We start from the raw sequence: 15,668 nt of genomic DNA, 5'->3' as shown, positions 1-15,668 counted from the left end.
TCAAAAAATTCAAACTATAATTATTACCATTGTACGGATGTGTGCATAATTCACCTTATAAATTTGGGGTGGAGAGAACGGCTGGCTTGGGACCATGGGATTCTGTATCCTATGGTTTGAAAATTTTCTTGCCTGAATCATACACAGGCAGAACCTAACTTTCATCCGAAATAATATTTCTAATATGGCATCTCAGAATTGCCTTCCTACTTAGAAACAGTTCTAACAGTTTGTCTTAATTTAGGTCTTCTTCATCTTGCCCTTGTTAACGTCCTCCTAACAGGTCCTTGGGCCTCGATTCATCCATCTCTGTCCACTGTTAGGAATATTTTCCTAAGAAATAAATATGTAGGCTTAATGAGATAGTAAATGAAAAATATTCACTATAATCAGCAATCAGTATATGGCTCTCCCTCCTTTCTTGCCAATTGGAGAAACAAAGGAGGCTTGAGGGAGAAGGCCAAAAACATAAAAGAGAAAGCTTAAAAAGAGATGGACTGACCTCCTGATTGGCCGGTGTGTTTGTCAGTGCAGGTCTCAGTAGCCCTTCCTTCTCTTCCCCACGTCCTTGTTGGAGCCTCTTTGGGAACAGCCACTAGGAGTCCGGTGGCATTGCTGTGAGCAAACACCTGGACACCTGGAGAGAAACGATGCTTCTTTAGTCACATTTAATTGATTATAGAACTTTAGACATTTGTTTAAATAACTAGATTTGGAAGCACCTTCAGGGCTGTGTCCTTAGAAACCCTTGATGTAAAATTTCTGAATGTTTGGAAGGAAGAGGCAGAGGAAAGGAGGAAGAGAAGGAAGGGAGGGAGAAATGAAGGAAGGTGGAAAATGTGTTTGTTCACAAACCAGGAATCTGGAAGCCAGGTGTGTGCCTGTCACGCTAGTCTGGCCGAGTTCATCCCGTTGGAGAGATTGAGGCAGTGTGTATTTGTCGCGGTCATAATTGCTTGCTTTTACTTAATGCTGACCCATTTTTTGACTTCAGTTGAGTGACTCTCCCTCCCACCTGCCATATCCAGTCATGATAGCGAGTTCTTAAAATTTGTTAAATCAGTGCTCTTAGTCATTACCGTGCTCCATTATTGCCTATAATACCTTTCCTCCATAGAGCTCAAATTTTTCACATACTTATTTCTGTACTTAACACGTTTATGAGGTAGAAGAAACATGTAGAATTATTGCTGTTTTACAAATAGAAATGGAGTTAAGGAAAGCTAAATATCTTTCCCAGAGTTACATGGTTACCGGAAGGGTTAGGTCTAGAATCCAAATCTTGTAGCCCACTGTGCTTCCCTCTAGACCACACAGACCACACGGTACAAATATATTTCTAGCCAGAGCCTCCTCCTGTGTGAGCTGTTCTTGATCTGGCCTTGTTTTCACTTAAATTGGCCTAGGGTTGTGGGAGGAAAAGGGCAGAAATTTCACACAGTCTCTTTTCTTTGCTATGAGGAATATAATAAGGATTTACCCTGTATTTGCTTTGTGCTTAATTTTTATTATCTCAGTAGGTGACATGATACCATTATTACAGAGATTATTTCTGAGTTATTTCTGCTTCAAACCAGTAGTTGTGAAATTTATGATGTTTAGCTATAGTAGTTGTTTCAGAATATGTGAAGGTAAAGTGGCATATTAGAAAGGAGTAGATTACTGAACACATAGGCATACAAGCATTTTTCACAGACATGATCTTTTTTTAATAGCTGGGCAGGAACTCAGAAATCATCTGGTTTACTTCCCTCTCTTAACAGCTGAGGTAACGAAGGCCCGAGGAAGATGAAGTGACTTAGTGGTTGATATTAAAAGGCAGGGATGTGTGTAATTTTACCATGTTTCCTATTAAATTGCAGATGAATCTCAGAATAAAAAACTCTTGGTCTTGTCTAGCCTCATGACTTTATGAACCCAGCACCTTGGATGTGCCCTTTCTTTGCTCCAGTAAAGGCCATGTTGACAACATCCTCCCTGGCATCCAGAATTTGAAAATCTTTCCCACTGGGAATTACCTTATGGACTTCTTTGCCTCACATTTCTCCTGCTTGCCTTTATCAGCCTTCAGCTTCTCTATCGGGATTTAGCCTAATCTTTATTGGGTATTCTTTTTATTACAGAACCATCAAACTTGTATTTTTCTTATCTGTACCTCTGTATTCACATCTTTCAGTTGGGGAATATTGCATTTTCATTAAATGTCTTTTTTCTAATCTCAATGGTATGTATTCTACCCTTAGAACAAGAGTTACAGAGGGCCACCAGGGTAGTGTTTTTTAAAAAAATCTGAATGTGAATGCCTTTAGTTGCCTAGCTGGCTTTCTCATACCTGTTTGTTACTTGCTGCAACCCTGCAGGTGCTTGAGGCTGAGGTTTACCTTAGATTGCTAGATTGATTAAAGTATGGAAGGTTCGAGACTAATTGGTATCAGAAAAAGACTACCTGAAACTGGAACCAACATTTCATTGTTTTCATTAGGAAAACAAAAGATTTGTTTGAAAAAGAGTAAAATTAAAATCAACAGTAAGTTTATCATATATTTGCCAAAATTTATGTTATGCCTGCAATTTTGTGCTAATTCTTAGAGACAGCAATGAAGGAATTGCGTGAGGTCTTTGTTTTTGCTTTGTTTCTGGTATGATAATGGACACTCAAATTTGGCCTAACTAGCACCTTCACAAACAAGGTAATTTTTAGGAAAAAATATTCCAAGGCATTATCCATTTTCCTAGGGATCTTTCTTTGATATGCAAACCATTTTCTTCAGAAACATCTATCATGTCATCATTCTAGCCAATTTTCTTCTCTTCATTGTTAACTGGACCAATTGCCAGATTTTCTTTTTTTTTTTTTAACATCTTTATTGGAGTATGATTGCTCTACAATGGTTTGTTAGTTTCTGCTTTATAACAAAGTGAATCAGCCATACATACACATAATCCCCATATCCCCTCCCTCTTGGCGTCTCCCACCCACTCTCCGTATCCCACCCCTCTAGGTGGTCACAAAGCACCGAGCTGATCTCCCTGTGCTATGCGGCTTCTTCCCACTAGCTATCTATTTTACATTTGGTAGTGTATATATGTCCATGCCACTCTCTCACTTCATCCCAGCTTACCCTTCCGCCTCCCCGTGTCAAGTCCATTCTCTACGTCTGCGTCTTTATTCCTGTCCTCAATTGCCAGATTTTCTCCGGGTACTGTCCTTGCATGTGATACAAGCGGTTCTCTAATAACACTTTAACTGCATTGCATCTTGCATCATTTGCAAGGTTTGTAATTTCCCTCTGCAGCCCATTTATGCTGTATTTGCAACAGTTTCCAACAGTTGGTGAGAGATGAACCAATACAAAAAGTTGAGAGCAGATGGGGATTCCTCTAGTGTTAAATGTGGAAAGATACTGGAGTAGAGACTAATTTTAGAAGTGGCCAATTAGTTTTTGAGTGAATGTCTTTGTATTATGCTTTTGCTTTTTTATGATTACAATTGGGATAATTAGAACATCTATAAATAGGAGAATCTCCCCCTCCCCCGAATTATGTATGTAAGAATTTAGAAGGTGCTAGCCTGAATTCTGATCTCATGTGTTAATGTGTCATTTCAAAGCAATGGAGAGTGAACAAGGTGAATTAATTGAAAAATGTTTCTGGGAACAGGCCAACCATTTGGAGAAAAAATAGTTAGATTCCCTAGCCCATTCTGTGTGCCACGATACATTTCAGATGGATAAGAGATATAAATGTAAAAAAAAAAGGAAACACAAAAACACAGAATGAAATAGAGGTGGATACATAGACATGGAAGTGCAGGATAGGTCTTTCTAAGTAAGTCAGTAAAGGCAGAAATCAAAAGACAGAGCTTCAGTGATACACGTCTCAAAATCTGGTCCAGAAGCATATAAACCGAGGTGTGTGTTAATGATAATTATCCTAGGTGTCACAGTTATAGGTGGTGTCTTGAGTGTCCTCCTGCTATTTCTCTTCCATATGATATGTACATTTTCGTACAAATAATGTATATAACTTTTGTAAGAAGAGACTGTGATAGAAAACGCCAACAATAAAATGACTATAGTTGTATCAGAAATGGTGGTAAGGAAAAAACAAGGATTGGTTTCATAAATCAGGAAATTAATGACTTTTATGTTATTCAAGGGCAATGACCTGTGTTTATGGGCCTTGTTTGTTTTCAGTTCTGATAAACAAACCCAAGTACTTTGCAGGACTTTGTGCAGCTAGTTTATGGATTCTGCCTCCTTCTTACCTTTGCCTCTCCTCTCTGAAAGTAGGCCGAATCATGCAAGTTATTGATCTCTGAGCACTTTTTTAACATTTTCCCAAGTGGCTTCATAATTGCTAAATTGGGTGAACACTTTGCCTACAACCCCCTTGACTGCTCTGCAGCCTTTTTCAGTGAGACCATTTCCTTCTTAGAACGTTTTCATTCCTTGGCTTCTCTTTTACTGTTGGAAACTTTTCCTGGCCCCCTCGGGCTTGTCTTTTCTGGTCTGCTTTGTGCCTTCTTGTTCCTTTTTGTCTCTTGACTATTGGTGTTCCATCTTTATGCTCTCCTGGACGATCTGATCCAACTACCGCCTGAATTCCATGTGCTTCTAAATTTGTACCTTTCTGTCTGGCGTCTTCCAGGTTTCACTTGTCTCCATTAGTACCCCACAGTCCTCTCCAATTCCAGATGCCTGAATGAAAGTCATCTCCTACAGTGTGCCTGATCTCAGTCGATGATATTACCCAATGCCCAGGCCAGCATCCTCAGAAACAATCTTGAGTCTATTTCCTTTGCTCTCCATGTTCAGTCAGTCACCAAAACCTGATGGTAGCACCTCCCAAATGTATCTCTTTTCACTGTCCACATTGCCATTACATTATTAATGCTCTTATCTCCTATTCAGACTACTAAAAGGACCTACCAATAGTCTTCTTGTATTAAAAATTATCTTTTATTTTTAGTACTACCAACAAAAACATACAACTTACAAATGTTCATAGCAACATTATAATCAAAAAGGGGAAACAATCCAAATATGCCTCAAATGATGAAGGGATAAATAAATATAGTATATCCATACAGTGGAATATTCTTTAGCAATAAAAAGAACTACAACATGGATGAACCTTGAAAACATGCCGAGTAAAAGAAGCCAGTCTTAAAGACCATATATTATATGATTCCATTCATATAAAATGTTCAGGATAGACAAATTCATAGAGATAGAAAGTACATTAGTGGTTGCCTAGGCCTGGGGGTGAGGTGGGCATGGGGAAGTGCATAGTGATGGCTAATGGTATGGATTTTCCTTCCTTGTAGCTAAATCTGTATACATCCATAATGAATTTATACTTTTCCATGAATATGAGTTTCTTTGGAAAAATAAGGATCGGGTTATGTTACTTCTCTGCTTGAAAATATTCAACAGGTGTTACCTACCACATTAAATCAAAAATTCTAAGCCTGAAATACAATGCTCCTTACTAAATAGACCCACATTATCCTTCTACCCTTATATTCTGTACTTTCTTCCTTAAAATCCTTTACTAATACTGAATTTCTCAGTATTTTCCAAATACACCATGCTTTGTAAGCTTCTATACTTTTAAGTAGTTTCTTTGACTTAGGGAGTCAGTCTTTAGCTGGTGGTAAAATTACCACTAATTTCTAAAGACCCAGAAGAAATGATATTCCACAAAGCATTCGTTGGCCTTCCTGGCACTATTAGTTCTTCTCTGTGCTTCCCTGGTCTCTGGTCATATGGCTCTTACCGTACTTATTGTAGGGTACCATTGTTTAATATTTTTATTTCATCCCTTACCACTGTATTAGTTTGCTAGGGCAAATTAATAACAAAATACCACAGGCTGGGTGGCATAAACAACAGAAATTTATTTTCTCACAGTTTTGGAGGCTGGAAGTCCAAAATCAAGGTGCTCATAGGTTTGGTTTCTCCTGAGGTCTTTCTCCTTAACTTGCAGATGGCCACCTTCTCTCTGTGTCCTCACGTGGCCTTTTTCTCTGTGCATGCACACTCCTGGTATGTCTTCCTCCTCTTATAAGGACACTAGTACTTTTGGGTTGGGGCCTCACCCTCATGACCTCATTTAACCTTAATTACCTCTTTAAAAGTCCTATCTCCAAATACAGTCATATTGGGCGTTAGGGCTTCAACCTGTGAATTTTGGGGAGGACATAAGTCAGTCCATAATACCTCCAGATAGAAAGTAAGTGCGTGAAAAACTCAATATATTGATATATTGTATTCTTTTTTGTGAACACAGCATCCTACTTATGCCTGGTATATATATAGTTGATGCCCATCATATATTTTTTAAACTTCTTATTTTGAAATAATTACAGACTCACAGGAAGATGCAAAAATACTACATAGAATCCCATGTACCCTTCATCCAGCTTTCCATAATGGTGATATTTCATAGACTGTAGTATAGTATCAAAAATAGGAAACTGACATTGGTTTACCTTATATTTTAGAATGAATCGGTGGAGCTGTTTCGAAAGAGGCTAAGTCTTGAAGTAGGTGTGAATTCTAGACTTTTAGAAAGGATAGTGGCAGATATTATAGAGTTGGTGATCTAAGCAAGGAGATATGGGTCTGTAAGTAAACTGGTTAAGTTTCAGATTAGAAATTCAGTTTGGTAGATCAGTAAGCATCTTTTGATATAGGAACTTGAAAAGCTGGATAAAAGAGATTGAGCATGTTGTAAATGGTGATGGAAGCTATTATAGATTCTTAAGCTATAAGTGATTTATGAAATAACAGTGTTTTGTTCAATTTAAAAAATAGGTTAAAAAACAAAACAAAACAAAAATAAACCCCAGTGTTTTAGAAATACTAATCTGATGGTGGTATGCAGGATAGAGAGAAGTATGAAGAATAGGGAAGAATATAGATAGTTCATCAAGTTTTTTAGTTGCCATTGATGGAAATGATTAAGATTGTAATTTTGTTATGAATAATGTGCTTCATTTCAAATACAGTGAATTTGAGATGATTAAGATGCATCCAAGAAAAGAGATATGTCAATAGTTGAATCTGAGGGATTTGAGTTGAAGGGAAAGATTAAAGCTTGAAAGTAGATTTTAGTATCCTCAGCTTAGAGGTCATCATTGCAACTTTGTAATTGGATGAACCGTCTGGTAGTGAAGGCAGAAGCTGGGGAACACTGGATTTGGGACTTATCTGCAGAGCCAGACAAGAGGTGGATTCTACAGGGAGGAAGTGAATTTCAAGGAATTCCCAGAAGAGGTGTGTGTCAGTACTATAAAGGACAGAAGGTCAAGGAAAGATCCTTCTGTAACTGAATGGAACAGTGTAGGAAGGCAGATAGAAAAAGAAGTAAGTAGGCTATGATCAAGGTTTTTATTTCTCTTCTTTTTCTTCTCTTTAGAAAAGATATTTTGAGATGTTTGAAGGTCAGGGGGTGGTGGCAAGATGAGAGTGCTAAAATCCAACATTCATGTTAAATGGGAAGGTTTGAGGAGTCAGAGGAATAATCTAGAATACAGGTAAACTGAAAAGAGTTAGTATTTGAGAAGAGAAAAAAATGAGAACCCAGATATAAATTGGAAGTGTAGGGAGATTTAAAGAAAAGAAAGTTTAATGAAGTCCAGCCACATGTACTTTGGAGAAATGAAGTTTTATAATAATCTGTGAGCAAGAAGGGGTGAATGGTGAGGTGGTAAATTAAGGTTGATTTGTAGTAGCTGCTGTGGGAGGGGCAAGCTCAACCATTTAGCAATTGTGCAGCTACTTATTCTTCTGGAGCCATAGTTTCCTCACTTGAAATATTGAGGTAGCACCACCTTGTTTTGAAATAACACATTGTTTCAAAGTTGTTTTGAAAATCAAACTATATTGTTATAAGTAAAGAAAGCATTCAGTTTTTAATGGGATGCTTGTAATTATCCATTGTAATAGGGAGTCCATACTGGGATGAATAAAGGTTAGTGGAAGAATATTTGAATCCAGGATTAGAGTTGTATTTGAGAGGAGAAGCAATTAGGAGTAACTATCCGGGAAGGCCTATCATCAAAGACCTAATAGAATAACATTCTCCCTGTGTGTACTTAGCAAATACTTGTTGATAGACAAGCTGGCTGGTAACTAATTAGAATGTGATGACCAAAGCCCAGTTTCTTGGAAGTAGGGCTGTTAATACAGGAATAGAATACCAGGGGAGTTTGAGGAATTTCCTTCTCTACAGATGTTTCAACTCATACAAATAGTCAACAGTCTAAAGATAATTTGGGGAAAACCCTGCCTGAAAGTAGGGGGGATGAATTAAATAACTTTTAAAGTGCATCACTATTTCTATTTCTTTAGTCGTGTCATATGAACAAATATATAAAATGTACATTTTTACCCTCATCCAGCTGTAAATGTGAGCTGTCTTTTCTTTGGACTATTCTCATATGAAATATTATAATAGAAATCCTAACTCTGTGTAATTTTCAATATCCTTAAAAATTACATAGGTTGGCCAAAAGAAAAAGTATCTTTGTAACACTGGAGCATCCATGAGGAAGATATTTATCTCTGAGGCTTTGTATGATATCAGAAATAACTTTTCTCACATATTTGATTGACATTTGGGACTGTTTTATCTTCAAATGGGAGGATGAAAAAATTTGTATTTTTTCCAGCCACTGTTGGTTTGAAGGGATTTCTACAAATTCAATTTGTAAAATTTTTTTTCTCGTTTTCTTTCCCTCAACTTCTACCCCTGCCCGAACTTCTGCTATCTCAGTGGGTCTGCCTTCAATAGTAAGGTTTTACTGGTTCACCTCAAAATTGTAGTAAATACACATCCTGTTTTCTTCCCTTCAACTTTTTCTCCCAATACCTGCTGTCTCTCTGAGGAATTTGATCTTCAACAATAAATTCTCTGCTTTCAGTGTAAGTTCAGGAATATTATTAAAGTTGTATTTATTGTTTTTCATTTTCCTTTAAATTTTAGGGTGCCTGGGTAAAGTATTTCAAGTGCTTAAAAGCAACTCACCAACCAGTTACTTATGTACGACGTCATTAAAACATGTTTTATATCACTTTATTTTCACTTAAAATATATGTATAATGAGAAAGTCCACAGATAGATGGGGCAGACCCAGTGATTTGGCCTACTTCTGTGGCTTAGTCATTTTTAGTTTTGGTCAAAATACCTGGCCTAACCTCAGAATGGCATTCTGTTTGTGACACTGCACAGACCCCCACAAGGGAAACATGATGTTCTTGCAGTTTGAACTGCTGAATGAAGTCAGGTCTGAGCTGCTGGCGTTTGAAAACAACTTTTCCTACTAAACTTAAAAAAAAAATTTTTTTAGTGTGTTTATTCAAGTAAATTGTTGGAATAATTAGCCCCTTCTGATATATGTGTAATGTGGTTATTTCTTAAACAATTTAAAATTAAAATGAAAAACTATTATAGCTAGTGGTTCTCAGAGCATATAATCTGATTCTGAAAAGTAAAGCACCTTTAGTTGTATTCCTCTGTACAGTATGTCTCAACTCTGTATGTTTTTTAAAATGTAGCTTTTTGTTTTTAAAATGTTTAATTTTTTATTTAAAAATAAACATTTTGGTTAGTTAGAATTTTTGTATTTCTTTCACATCTACTTTCTGAGCCATACTCCATTCCATATGGAGAATGTTACTGAAAAATAAAATGATGTCACTCTCTAGCTTCAGGATCTGTGATTTATGCTAATACCAATAGGATGATTTTTATTTGGTACAGGTATTTGCATATTGGTTGTTCTAAGATATTTTTGGCTTTTATTTTTTTTGTTGTTGAAAAGTAGGCTTGGAAGTGACTGTAACCATAAAACGAGAAGCAAATACATTGTACTAGTGAGTAGTGTGGCGAGGGTTGCAGGGCTCCAGCTTACTAGTATTCTAGTTATAAGCAAGTACCAAGGCAGATACCAAGGGTTCTGGTGTGAAGTCTGGTGGGTTTTAATGAAAAAATAAAGTTCGATGCAGCACACTTTGTCAATGGGACATTTAGTCAGTATACTTATGCAGATAAGTTACCTGATGTTGTTATCTGTTTTTATTATTTATTTATTTATTATTATTCTCATAAATTAATTATTTTATTTATTTATTTTTGGCTGCGTTGGGTCTTTGCTGCTGTGCACGGGCTTTCTCTAGTTGCGGCGAGTGGGGGCTACTCTTTGTTGCGGTACGTGGGCTTCTCATTGCGGTGGCTTCTCTGGTTGCAGAGCACGGGCTCTAGACACGCAGGCTTCAGCAGCTGTGGCATGTGGGCTCAGTTGTGGCTCACGGGCTCAACGGTTGTAGCTGGCTACAACCACAACTACCGGCTCAGTAGTTGCGGTGCACAGGCTTAGTTGCTCCGCAGCATGTGGGATCTTCCCAGACCAGGGCTTGAACCCATGTCCCATGCACTAGAAGGTGGATTCTTAACTACTGCTCCACCAGGGAAGCCCTGTTTTTATTTTTTTAAGAGATTAAAAAAATTTCAAAATTAGATAAAACATGAGTGCTATAATTTTTAAAACAAAATGTTAACTCATGGAAAATCATTGATAATTTATACACTTTATAAATTTATAAATTATGTACTTCATCCATCATTTCTGTTAAAAAACACATCATATAACAAGCCACGATTGAGACCCCCAAGTGAAATTGTTGTTGAGTACTTACTTACTATGTTTCAGGCACTGTTCTAGGTACTAGAGGCACAATGATAAACCAGACAAACAATTCCTGCCCTCATGGAGCTAACATTCTGGCATCAGGCAGTCAATATACAGAAAACCAAATTTTAGACAATGAAAATACCAAGCAGCAAAATAAGTCAGAGTAAGGGGAAAGAGTGCCAGTTATAAACCATTTGTGCCCATGTCTTTCTTATGACTAAAGCTTCTTTCTCTTTTCCTTCATTCAGTGAAATGGAAGGATGGTATATTTTATTATTTGAGACAGATTCTTTGTGTGACTAGTTAAAATAATTCTGTGTTTGGTTATATAATTTAGTTTATTACTATTACTATTATTCGGGCACTATAATTTTCAAAGTTTTCTGATGAAAGAATGTGTTTCAATTTCCAGAAAAAGAAGCCAAAGTAATTCTTTTTAAAATAAAATTTTATTGAAATATGGTTGATTTACAATGTTGTGTTAGTTTCAGGTGTACAGCACAGTGATTCAGTTATATATATATATTCTTTTTTAGATCAAAGTAATTCTTGAGAAATTTTCCTAATAAATTTGATAAAATATCTGTAGTGATCATTAAAACAATTTTGTACCATAAAAACAATTTTCATATTATTTTCGTCATATCTGAGTTTATTCTTATTTTTGTGTTATATCATCAATCATTATTGTCTACTCTCTGTTGACATCAGCTTTCTAGACTGTGACATCTCTGAGGGCAGAGACTGTCATTCATATCCATACTCTAGAAATTGCTCAGCATATCCTCGTGAGACTGATTTGAATTGAACCATTTATCTGAACATTGTCTCCTCCCTTTTCTGATTTCACATCACTCAGTTCTCTATTCCTCTGTACCCCCACCTTCTAACACACCCACTCCACCTCCATCTGCTCCTCCACTCCCTTTTTGCTCTGCCTTGTGGAACCCCATGGATTTCTAACCTAGTTTCCTTATCAGTTTCCAGCCTGAGTAAATCTTTGACTTTCCTTGGATCTGCTCCGGGACTGGAAATCGTTGCTAATATTAATTATAAAACTGACCCAACTGCTTCAATCTTCTTTCATGCTGTGTAACTTCACCTGGACCCTCCCCTGCTAATTAGAGTGCTATTTACTTGTTTTTGATTGATTTCCCGCCTTATTTTCAACAGAAGTTAATCCTTGTCATTTTACTCAAGATCCCACCTCTTCTCCAAACTGAGCAGAAGACATCCTCCTGCTATACCATGAAGATCAAGACTGTCAAAGCAAACTCTGCTTCCCATCAGTTTATTTCAGAATTTCTTTTGTAATTTTATTCATTGTTTGTCTTTCTGTTCTTTCTCAGAAGAAGACACACTTGATTTTAGGATTAAACTCAGACTTCTTACTTTGGCCTACAGGACTCTGCTTCCTTTCTCTCTCTCCATCCAGTCCTCTACCAGCAATTCCCCCACAATTCCTCTTGCCCTCTCTGCTTTATCCACACAAGTCTCCTTACAGTTCCACTCATCAAACTTTTCCTTGCCTCTGGCCTTTGCATGTGCTGGTCCCTCTGTCTTGAATACTGTCCTCTATTTACCCCCAAACTTTCACCCGCCACAGATACTCAGGCTCACCAACTAATTTATATACATCCTCAGGTCTCAACTTATAGGTCACTTTCCTGTAAGAGTTTTCATATGACCCTTGTTATTCTCACACATGGCCTCTTAGATTGTTTTTCTTCAGAGCATAAAACATAGTTCAAAATTATATGTTCATAATGGGTTTATTTAATATTTTGCCCACTATACTATAAGTTTCATGAGGAGAGAAACAATGTCTGTGTTATTCACTACTGTATACTGCTCAGCTCAGCGCCTGCCATGTAATGAGTATCCCAAAGACAGTTAATGGATGAATTGCCTCCTCTCCTGTATTCTTGTTTCCTCAGGGACCTTGTAGCCCCATATTCATCTCACTTGAACCATCTGCCTTTTATTTTCTGGTGTTGCTTTCTCATTTCTAAACTTTGCTCAGTTTTCCTCTATTACATTACATTGACTATCTTCTTTTTCTTCTCCTCCAGACTTATAAATTATACCAATTATATTGTGGTCTCTTAAATATAAATTTGGGATGAAGCTAATATCAGTATCTGTAAACAATTCATCTTTGGTATAGGGAACAATATTAGAAGTATAATTTGCACGTGTAAAATTTTTGAAAGGGGGAAAGGAGTTTTCTTCATGACGTAGGACTATTTTTTGTTCATTTAACAAAAATTAAAAAAAAAATACCATCATGTTCCAGGCACTATACTGGGCATTGGAATATACTGATTAAGAAGAGGGACACCATTTCCACCCTCATGAGAGCTTACATTCTGGTGGAGGAGCCAGATAATAAACAGAAGAGTTGCAGGTTGTATTATGTGCGGTGAAACAGATAGGAAGTTGAGCGTTGCCAGTGGGGGCTTCTTTAGACCGGGTGATAGGGGAAGGCCTCTGTGATGTGAAAGAACTAGGGGAGGGGCATTCCAGGCTGAACAAATAGGATTCAAAGGCCTGGATTTGCTAAGAGAGTAGAACTTAAATGTTCGCACACACACACACACACACAGAGGTAAATATGTGAGCTGATGAATGTGTTAATTAACTCATTGAGAGGAATCATTTCAGAACATATTATATATCAAATCATCACATGTACAGTTTAAATCTCTTACAATTTTATTTAATTATATCTTAATAAAGTTGGAGAAAAAAGAATTTAAAGGGCTGGAGGTGAGAAAGGGCTTGGTGTATTCAAAAGATACTTGATGGCTTGATCTTAATGAGGAAGTGTGGCAGGGAGAGCCACATCATGTAGTATTCCTTACATTTATGGTAAGGAATTTAGATATCCTATGAGTAGTGAGAAGCCATCGGGTGGTTTTAAGCAGGGAAATTATATGATCAGATCTATGTTTTTAAGAATTACTGTGGCTACTGTGTCTGGAAGGATTTGGAAAACAGCTGGAATGGAAACGGGGGAGAGCTAGAGAGGCTACTGTAGAAGTGTAGGCAAGAGGTGACGATGACTCGAGTTGTGGCAGTGGCATATTTTAGAGGCAAGAATGTGTAGAACGTGGTGATGGATTGCATGTAAGGGGTGAGATGAGGGAGGAAGCAGAGATGACTCCTGGAATGTTGGATTTAGTAACAAGGTAGACAGTAATGCTGTTGGTGAAATGGGGAATGTGGGGGAAGAACAGTGTGTGTGTGAATGTGGATGATAGGGAGGACAGAATAAAAGACTCAATTTTGGACCTATTCCCCCTGTGAGGCCTAGGCTTAAATGTTGAGTGGTCTGGATCTCAGGAGAGAAGCTGGGGCTGCAGAGAGAATGTTGGCAGCCTCTGTATAGTATTTGAAGCTGGATGGGCTCACTTGTATGGAGAGAGAAAACAGAAGGGAGGCGTCATCTAAATCTTGAGGCCTTCCAGCATCTCAGGGTCAGGAAGGGCAAGAACCAACATCAGAAATTGAGGAGAAGTAGCCGAGGAATGAGTAAGACGAAAACTGTGAGAAAGGAGCCACATGGAAGCCAAGAGAGGGGAGAACTTCCAAGGTCACCATTGTCACATGCTGCTGAGATGGAGCAAGATGAGGGCAGAGGTGGGAGCTGACAGACTTTTACCTAAGGTTCTAATATATTTTGTAACATTTCTTCTTTTGTATATTTATTCCTTATCATTAATGGAAACAAATTTTATGTGTCTTGCTAGCATTTTTTTCCAGTTTATAGAAACAGAGAGTTTAAGCATTGTATCAAACAAATCAGTACTTTGTCCCCATCTTGTTATTTCTTCAGAAGTACACAGTATCAACCCCATTCCTAGTAGAACAGTACCAAGTTTCTTGTTTTAGGTTCAGGCCCTTCATTATCTGGCTTAATCGTTACTTCTTTCACTCCTCTTTATCCTGAACCCTTAGCTCCAGTTAGGCCAGTTTCTTTACTTATTCCTTCTTTATGTTCCAGGTACTGTTGCAGGCAGTGGAAAATTGATGGTGAACAAAACAGACATGGTCTCTACCATTATGCAGTCTATTTTGTCAATTAATGAAATAATCATACAGATATCCAGTTACAAAATGAGGTACATACTATGAGGCAAGAGATGATAGAGGCTCAGACTTGGGAAGTAGCAGTGGAAATCAAGAGGAGCAGGTAGCTATGAGAACTTTTTCAGGAGAGAAAATCAGCAGACTTTATTAGTTGATTGGAGGTAAGGGTTGAGTGGAAAAGAGAAGTATTGGGGAGGGCTCCTGGATTGCTTGTTCTAGTTGGCTGGTGCTCCATTCATCAAGAAGGCATCTTTGGAAGACGACAAAGGTTGAAGGAGACAGGTCATGAATTCAGTTATATCCAAATTAATTTGAGTGCTTATCTCATGTCTGCTTTTCCTGCAGGAAGCCTTCCCTGTATATTCTATCCTTTGCTAATTATTCTATCTCCTATAGATTAAATAATGTTAGCAATTTCATATGCTTCAGCCCAGTACTTACTGTCAATACTTCCCACTGGCACTTCTTATTACACTGTCTGGTTCTCTAATATGCTGTATATCATTCTAATTTAGAACACAAACTCCATGTGGGCAGAGAGTACATGATTACTATGTTTGTTTATACAGTTGCCAACACTTGGCAAAGTATGATGTTATGTAGTAGTACGTATTTGAATCCCCAACGTTACTATGGGATTTTCTTAAGATAAGACTAATTTCTTATGGGTTAATTAATAATCTACAAAGATTCATTAGAAGCACATGTCTTCCAGGGCAACAGGAATGAGCGAGTTTATTGACATAAAGTGAATTATATACTCTGACATTCTAGTGGAATTTGTTCCCTATCTGGAACTACATTCAAATTAAAGATGTGAAACCCCTACTGCTTACTGTGTTGAGTAGTATTAAGTGAACTTCGAGTAAAACAC

At 37.5% G+C, this 15,668-nt stretch overlaps 1 protein-coding gene across 4 annotated transcripts in view; it reads left to right on the top strand.

Moving 5' to 3' along the window:
- BBS9 (Bardet-Biedl syndrome 9) overlaps nt 1-15,668 on the top strand; it is a 446,549-nt gene that overhangs the window by 382,421 nt on the left and 48,460 nt on the right. The window lies entirely within an intron of this gene.

Source organism: Kogia breviceps, chromosome 9 (assembly GCF_026419965.1).
Source record: "Kogia breviceps isolate mKogBre1 chromosome 9, mKogBre1 haplotype 1, whole genome shotgun sequence".
NCBI classification, from domain to species: Eukaryota; Metazoa; Chordata; class Mammalia; order Artiodactyla; family Physeteridae; genus Kogia; species Kogia breviceps.
This window is presented reverse-complemented; position numbering and strand designations above follow the sequence as displayed.